This window comes from Desmodus rotundus, chromosome 3 (genome assembly GCF_022682495.2).
Source record: "Desmodus rotundus isolate HL8 chromosome 3, HLdesRot8A.1, whole genome shotgun sequence".
Classification (NCBI taxonomy): Eukaryota; Metazoa; Chordata; class Mammalia; order Chiroptera; family Phyllostomidae; genus Desmodus; species Desmodus rotundus.
This window is the reverse complement of record NC_071389.1, coordinates 132,301,693-132,309,214: the sequence shown is the minus strand read 5'-3', so window position 1 is coordinate 132,309,214 and position 7,522 is coordinate 132,301,693.

The following is a 7,522-nucleotide window of genomic DNA, read 5'->3' as shown; positions in this document are numbered from 1 at the left end:
TAACATTTTCATTTATATATAACCACTGTTATTTTATTGGTGTATATCTTAACAGTCTTGCGTCTGTGCTTGTGTATGTGTGTGTAAAATTGATGAAATGAGATATATCTCTATATTTTTGACCTGTATGTTCCAATGAACAGTATATTTAAAATATATTTTAGTGCCTTAAAGACAATTTTACATCATTAAGAGAATGAGGTTTCATTATTTATAAAACTACTAAGGTGGAATTTTATATACATTCATACAAAATGTAGAATAGAGCATTATGCCTTATATTAAAAATAATGCTTTCATGGACCTTTATGCAGACAGAATTAATTTGTGGACTTTTACCCCAAACAGAATTAATTGATTTCTTATGTGTGTTCCTTAGCACTAACATACTTGTCTTAAATTTAGCATGTTCATGAGATAATACAGTTTTAAAAACACATGTGTGCTGGTCCATGTTGTTAAATTGAGAGCTCTTTGAGAACTGAAATTATGTCTGTTTTCTAAAAAAAAAACCCCAAGCCTATCATGGTTCTTGGAGATAAAATGGGATAGCGGTAATAGAAAATGAAGATAAGTAAACAACTTCAAATATACATTAAAGACAAACTTGAAAATTAATGATGGATTAGATATAACAGGAGAGATGAATACATCATCAAGATAAATCCTATGTTTTTGTCTTGGACAACTGGGGCTATTTAGTGAGATGTAGGACACTGTAGATGGATAATCCCTTATAGGTGTGACGGATAGTGTCTGCGAGCATGTGAGTTAAGAGCTCTGTGTTGTAGATACAAAGGGAGCTGTTAATCAGGGATGAAATGTACACTTGGGAATTATTAAATTACAGTTAATGTTTAAATGCCTTTGGAATGGTGGAAATAAAGTAGGATGAGAATATACATATAGAAGAAAAGTTTTCCCAGGAATAATCTTAGGAATTCTTCAACATTAAAAAAAAGTAGAGAATGAGGAACCAAAAAAAAAAAAAAAAAAAGCTAGGAAGGACAAGTCGATGAAATGGGAGTGAAATCAGAAGGGTGTGGTAACTGAGAGACTGTGGTAGATGGCATCTCTGGGTATAGTAAACATTCCCTGTCTTGTAAAAAGATTATTCACCCCTGCCTGTTGCCAAATAAGTCTTAGAGAAGGATAATTTTACACCACAGTAATATTGGGCTCACTCACATGACTTGCTTTGGCAAAGGGAGCATGAGCAGACCCGATGTTCTGAGCAGAATATTTGGAAGCATTGCAAGTCTCTGCCAGGCCTCTTGTTTTTGAGCCCTCTGCCAAGAGAAGGGCATGTCCCAGAGAGAAGATACTCCTTTGACCTACCTCTCAGAATGAATAGACATGCATAACAGGTATGATTCAAGGTATAACTTGGAGCAGAGCTATGGCAGGCAAAGCACAAAAGCTGATATGTGACTAGAATCAGAAATAGTTACTAGTTTTCTTAAGTAAATATAATTTTGCAATTTTTGTATACTATAATTTAGTCAAAGCAGACTAATACAGGAAAACATTCAGGAAGAAATGGTTCATTAAATTATGAAATTGTGTAAGATAGATATGTATAGAGTTAATGTCCATTAGATTTACAACACAGCAGTCTGTTGTGACCTTGCACTTTAAGCTTGAGTGAAAGAGGTTGAGGGGTGAACGGAAGGTGAAGAAGTGAAAACAGTGAACGTGAATATACCGGGTCCAGCAGAAGTAATGCCTGCTTGAGTGTGGTTGGTAGGGTGACAATATGGTGTAATAATTTATAGTTTTAATTTGAACATTTCACCTAACATGTCATATGGTGTGCTTGAGTATGATATTGCTATGTTACAGAATTACATGCTTATGATTTTGTAATAAAATTTTTTGCAATAAAAAAGGAGCGTCATTTGTGCCGGCTCCTGTATTTTCAGGCATTTCTCGGGACACTGGTTCAAAAATGGAAGGAGGCAGCTGGAGGTGGATATGTGCTAAGGAATGTACATTTGAAGATATGGGGTAGTACAGTCTGTATGTTGACGGCAGTCATTAGTGTAGAGAGAAACTGGCAGTACAGGAGAGGGAGAGAAGATAACCTGAAGAACAACATCTTGAGAAAGTGAAAGGTTATGTATTTGAAAGCCCAGGGTGAAGAACTGGCCTTTGATGAAAGGAGAGACCCTTATAACAAAGGAAAGAAAGTCAATGTAAGTATTGTTGCAGGTAGGTTTGTAGATTGGATGGTGGCAGATGGGAGACTTCTTGTTTGAAGGCTGTTAACTGAAAAAAGTATGAAGTACGTTTGTTGCCGGAAGGTGGGGTAATAATAAAAGAATGTAGGAGATCTGAGGAGGTTAACTACAAAATTGCAGTTTCTAGTGTGGAAGCAAACTTACTAGGAAAAAATAGCAGGGTGACTGGGCAGAGTTGAATGTTTATTTGAGGTTGGGAACATGAATTTGAAGTGAAACAGGTCAGCTTAGGTATGTGTCATTCTAAGCAACATTCAGCTTCTTAAGTGCAGGTTTGGGGAAGGCAGATACCTGGGCTCAGTCAAACCTGGAGTTTTGCTAGATGTGTATGTCAGTGAGAAGGAAGGACAAAGAGTAGAGGGCGTCTTTAAGGAGAGATTATAATCATGGTCATGGAATATAAATTTAGTAAGGAATAGAAAAAAGGGAGAATGAGGTAATAGATAATGGAATTGAAGACAAGTGAACAGATTGAAGGTCTTGATGGATAGTTACCGCCTGTGTAGTCCATGTGCTGTTGGGCATTAAATGAATAATTTGTAATGAAAATGAACTGTTACTGCTGGAGGTTAATGGAGTTAGAAAGGAAACATCACAGGTTCAGATAATGTTTTCATGGACAGCAAGTAGGATGTGACTCTGTGTTAAGACTTAAAAAAAAAAAAAATCTCCCTTCCATTGCTACAGTAGAGGCAGGCAAAAGTCAGCTGCCCCCAAAATGGAGACACAGAGTATTTCAGATTAAAGAATCAGTAGACTGAAGCTTTACAAAAGAAGCCACATATGGTTTTGGAGACTACAATTAAGGGAAGTAAGGCCTTTCTTTGAAACGAACTAAAAAAAGAGTTAGTACAAAATGCTTGTATCTTGAGCATGTACCTAACCACACTGCAAGGGGAAATGTACAGAATTGACTTGACTATCTTGCTATAACTTTATAAAGAAGATAAAGAGAACTTGATAAAAGATACTTCGCTCAAATTTCACGTTTTCTCAAAAATAAAGCAATATGGCCCTGGCTGGTATGGCTCAGTGGGTGGAGTGCCAGCTTGCAAACTAAAGGGTCGCTGGTTCGATTCCCAGTCAGGGCACATGCCTGGGTTGTAGGCCAGGTCCCAGGTCGGGGGCGCACAAGAGGCAAACACACATTGATGTTTCCCTCCCTCTCTTTCTCTTTCCCTTCCCCACTCCCTAAAAATAAATAAATAAAATCTTTAAAAAAATAAAGCAATATGGATGAAAGAGTGGAATATAGAGATATATTTTCTGAATAACTCGAACCACTGTATGTTAAATGGGAGTGAGGGCTGGGCTGGGTGGAGGAGTGAAAAGGAGGAAAAATTGGGATGATTGTAATAGAAAAGCAATAAAATAAATAAACAAAAATTCAATGGCTAGACGACTGACAAAGCCGCAAATATGAAAATGGACTTTTTGATTCTAATTTATAAAAATCTAGTCTTTTATAAAAAAACTATTATAATAGCATTTTCCTTCTCTCATGAAATATGAAGATCAAAGACGAGTGGAAAGCAAATTCCCGATATGCATTATTACAAACTGAAGACATTTAATATCTCATTGATAGTTTCTTAAATGTTTTTGTCCCTTTCTGTTTTAAAACACACGAGTTCATGTCTTTTATCAGTTTATTCATGGCCTTCCTCCTTTTAATATTTTTCTCCATAAGTCTTGGGTTCCTCAACTGTGGTATCTTCTATTATGGCTTACAAAACTAATGCCAACCTATTTTCACAAGTCTCATTTGGGATTTGAGCTATAGCTACAATTCGCGGCAGTGTGTGGGGTGCATGGCAGTCGGTTGTATGTAAAACACGGGACACCCATTTAAATGTGAATTTCAGATAAATGACAAATAACTTTTTTAGTGTAAGTATGTTCCAGGCAATATTTGAAATTCCACTATTTATCTGAAATTCAAATTAAAATGTGTTTTGTATTCTTATTTGCTAAATTTGACAATCTAAATGGGAGGGAGTAGCAACAGCCTGCCTCCTTCTTGTCACTCTCCCAGTGCTGCTTCACATCCTGTGACTCATGAACCCTAGGACCCCCCAAAGCTGCTAAATGTCAGGCTGTGAGCTTAGTGGCTACTTTAGACCTAGATCACCATACGAGTGAAGTGCCAACCAAGGAAAAGTTACAGAAAGAAGACTAACCCAATGGGTTCTAATACGTGGCTCAGAGCCCAGGCTCTGGAGTCAGTCAGACCTGAATCAGAGTCTCTGTTCAGAATTCCACTCGCTGCGTATCCTCAGCCATGCCTCTGTTTCGCTGAGAGATTTAGTTTCATCATCATGCAAAATGGTGATGATAATAACTCTTTTTAGCGTCTCTGTGAGGGGTGGGTATAGTTACGTCTATCACAGGCGCAGGCAGGGCCTGGCACAGGGTGCACCGTTGACAGTCACCCAGGGACAACTTTCAAGTAGCAGCTCTGCATAAACTCCGTTCCGAGACAGGCTCAAACAGCCGTGTGTTCTGCGCAGACTCGCAAGGTTAATTTTGGAGCTGTTTGCACAGTCTATTTCTGCTTAGCCGTCAGATTTTACATCACATCTATGTATGCTATTTATTAATTTAACTATGAATAGTCAATATTTGACTCTATGTAAGTTGTTGTCTTGATAATTTTCTCTTAGATATGAAGGTCAGTGAATATTTATCTATATAAATTCTCACATTTATATTTAAAAACAAATGATATTCGGTAAAGTAGTATAATTGTTTATATTATTTTTTGTTCATATCCTAATGGTTTCTTTATTGAACTGGTAGGTATTAACTTGTTAAGAAACTCTTAATGTATCTAAGTGATGCTAATTAGGTATGGGATGGTAGTAAATTGGGCTCAGTTTAATTTATGGATTTTTTAATGATACATGTGATATATTGTTATACACACACACATACACGTAATTTCAAAAAAGATTATGAAGGGAACCGAGTAGAAAAATACTGGGCATAGACCAATTTTATTCAGCTAAAATTATAAAATTATAATTTTATTCAGCTAAATTATATTTAACCAGATAAATGAGAATTATACAAATGTCCAAAATAGTATTTTTCTTAAAATTCTCTTAGTTTTTATGATTGAATGACCTTACATTCTCTTTGGTGGTGAGAATACAAATGAGTGGACTAAAATATATTTTAAACTATTTTAATGTAATTTTTAGCTCTATGGTAGTTGAGAATCATCTCGCCATTGAAACAATGTTTTTGGGGAAACTATGGAACCCAGCATCTACATTAACATTTTTAATAAAAATAACTATTTTGATTCTCGAAAGAGTATATTATTAGAACTAATTGATAGGGAAAGAATGCCACTCCTCTATCCTATGATCTTTTGGCTGAATCCCAACTAATGTTGAGCTTTTGCATTGTCATACAAAATCTCCCTCAGTTCTATTTGGCATTGTCAGAGAAATTATTTAAAATTATTGAAATTTAAGATGCCTGTGGATTAAGTAAAGGAATCAGGAATTTTAAGACTCAGTAGGATCTTAAAATTTTGGACAGATGTTATTCCTAAAGATGCATGTTTTAATTGGAGATATTCATTTTAATTATTTTGTAGCAGATTTTGGCCAGTACATTGTAAATTCTTGAGGGAGGACAACATTTCTTGTTTTCTTGGGAAAAAAAACAAAGCCTAATTGAAATAATGAACTGTTTAACGCTACTTTGTTGTCATGGTAACTGGAATTTTTAAAAATAGAGAAAAATAGGAAATGTTGTAAGTTTTAAGTTTACATTTATTATGGAAATTTTAACTCCCACTATTCTTAAAATGCGATGTACCTATATTTATTAAAACAGACTTAATTCAATGTTCTCAGAGAACACTCACATGAGAGTCCTATTTGCAGAAAAACACCAGAAATATATTTGTCTAGATTTAACTAAAAATATTAGAACTCAGGAGACAAGTTTTTAAAATCTTCATATATTTCCCAGAAAATGTGAAACTGTCCTAAACTGTTGATTCCAGGACGGATCTTTCTTTATTCAATAGTAGTCACCCAATTTTGTCCAGTGTTGAAGGTACAGTTTTCTCCACGCCTGTACCTTTTCATCCAGGATTCCTGAAAAACTAATGGAGCACTGTGACAGCCTATTAGAAATTATTTTCTTAAGCTAAGATGAAGAATTAATTTTAGTGACATCAAGTTTTCATTGGGTTTCTTTGATAGTTTTCAATTAGAATTTTTATCTTTTCTTCCTGAATTAACTAAAATGTCTATTTATAAAGATGTATTGCAGAAAATATTCAGCATAACACATAACATTAATGAAGAGTTCAAAAACTCCATAACTTATAAAAATCTCTTAAAGAGTCCAAACTCTCAAGATCAAATATTTACTGAGAATTAACAATGAGTCAACTCCTGTTTTAAATTTTCAGGAGTCCACTGATTACTAAATCACAGCACCTGCCCTCAAGTAGCTTACGAGTTAAAGGGGGAAAATGACATTTAAATGGGCCATTAACGTACAGGCTGATGTGTGATGTGGTAGTTAGGAGATGTTTAGAATTCTGTGGAAGCCTGGGGCACCAATTTCAACCTCAGTGGATCATGGGGAATTTCCTAAAGGTAGCAGTTTATATCTGATTTCTAATTAGGGGAAAGGCAAATGGTATTGGTGGAAGAGTTTTGAAAAACAGAAGGACTGGAGCGAAGAGCTCTTGAAGAAATAATGTCAAATTGTGCCTGTGGACAGAAAAGTCGCCATGGGTCTCACATTTCTGTACATCTTGTGAGCAGACACATTGCTCTTTTTTCCAGACTCTCTTTTCAAGTATGTACATATAGTGAATAGATTTGCAAGATGGAGATAGCGTCTTCTGGATCCAAGGACAGGTTCGTTTATTGTTCTTGACAGTAATGTCACCCTCTAGACAAAAGTCAGGCTCTTAGTATAAAATTCAAGGCCCCTAAGTTCAGTTCAGGGTTTCTCTTCTGTCCTGCCTTCCACTAGAACATGCCCCTCAGGGAACCCAGGCTCATGCCACTAGCTCAGACGCTGTTACTCTCACTATTGCCGTTTATGAGTGTGATGAAGTTCTTTGTCTCTGATCAGGAGTCTTGTGTCTTATGTCAGCATCTTTGAAACTGACAAGCAAACTTGTTAGCTTGCAAGTAGAATAAATTTCAGGTCAGTAACAGTTAAAATCTCAGACTCCTTATTTTTTATTTGTTTTAAGTCCTCACCCAAGGATATGTTTATTGAGAGAAAGAGAGGAAGGTGGG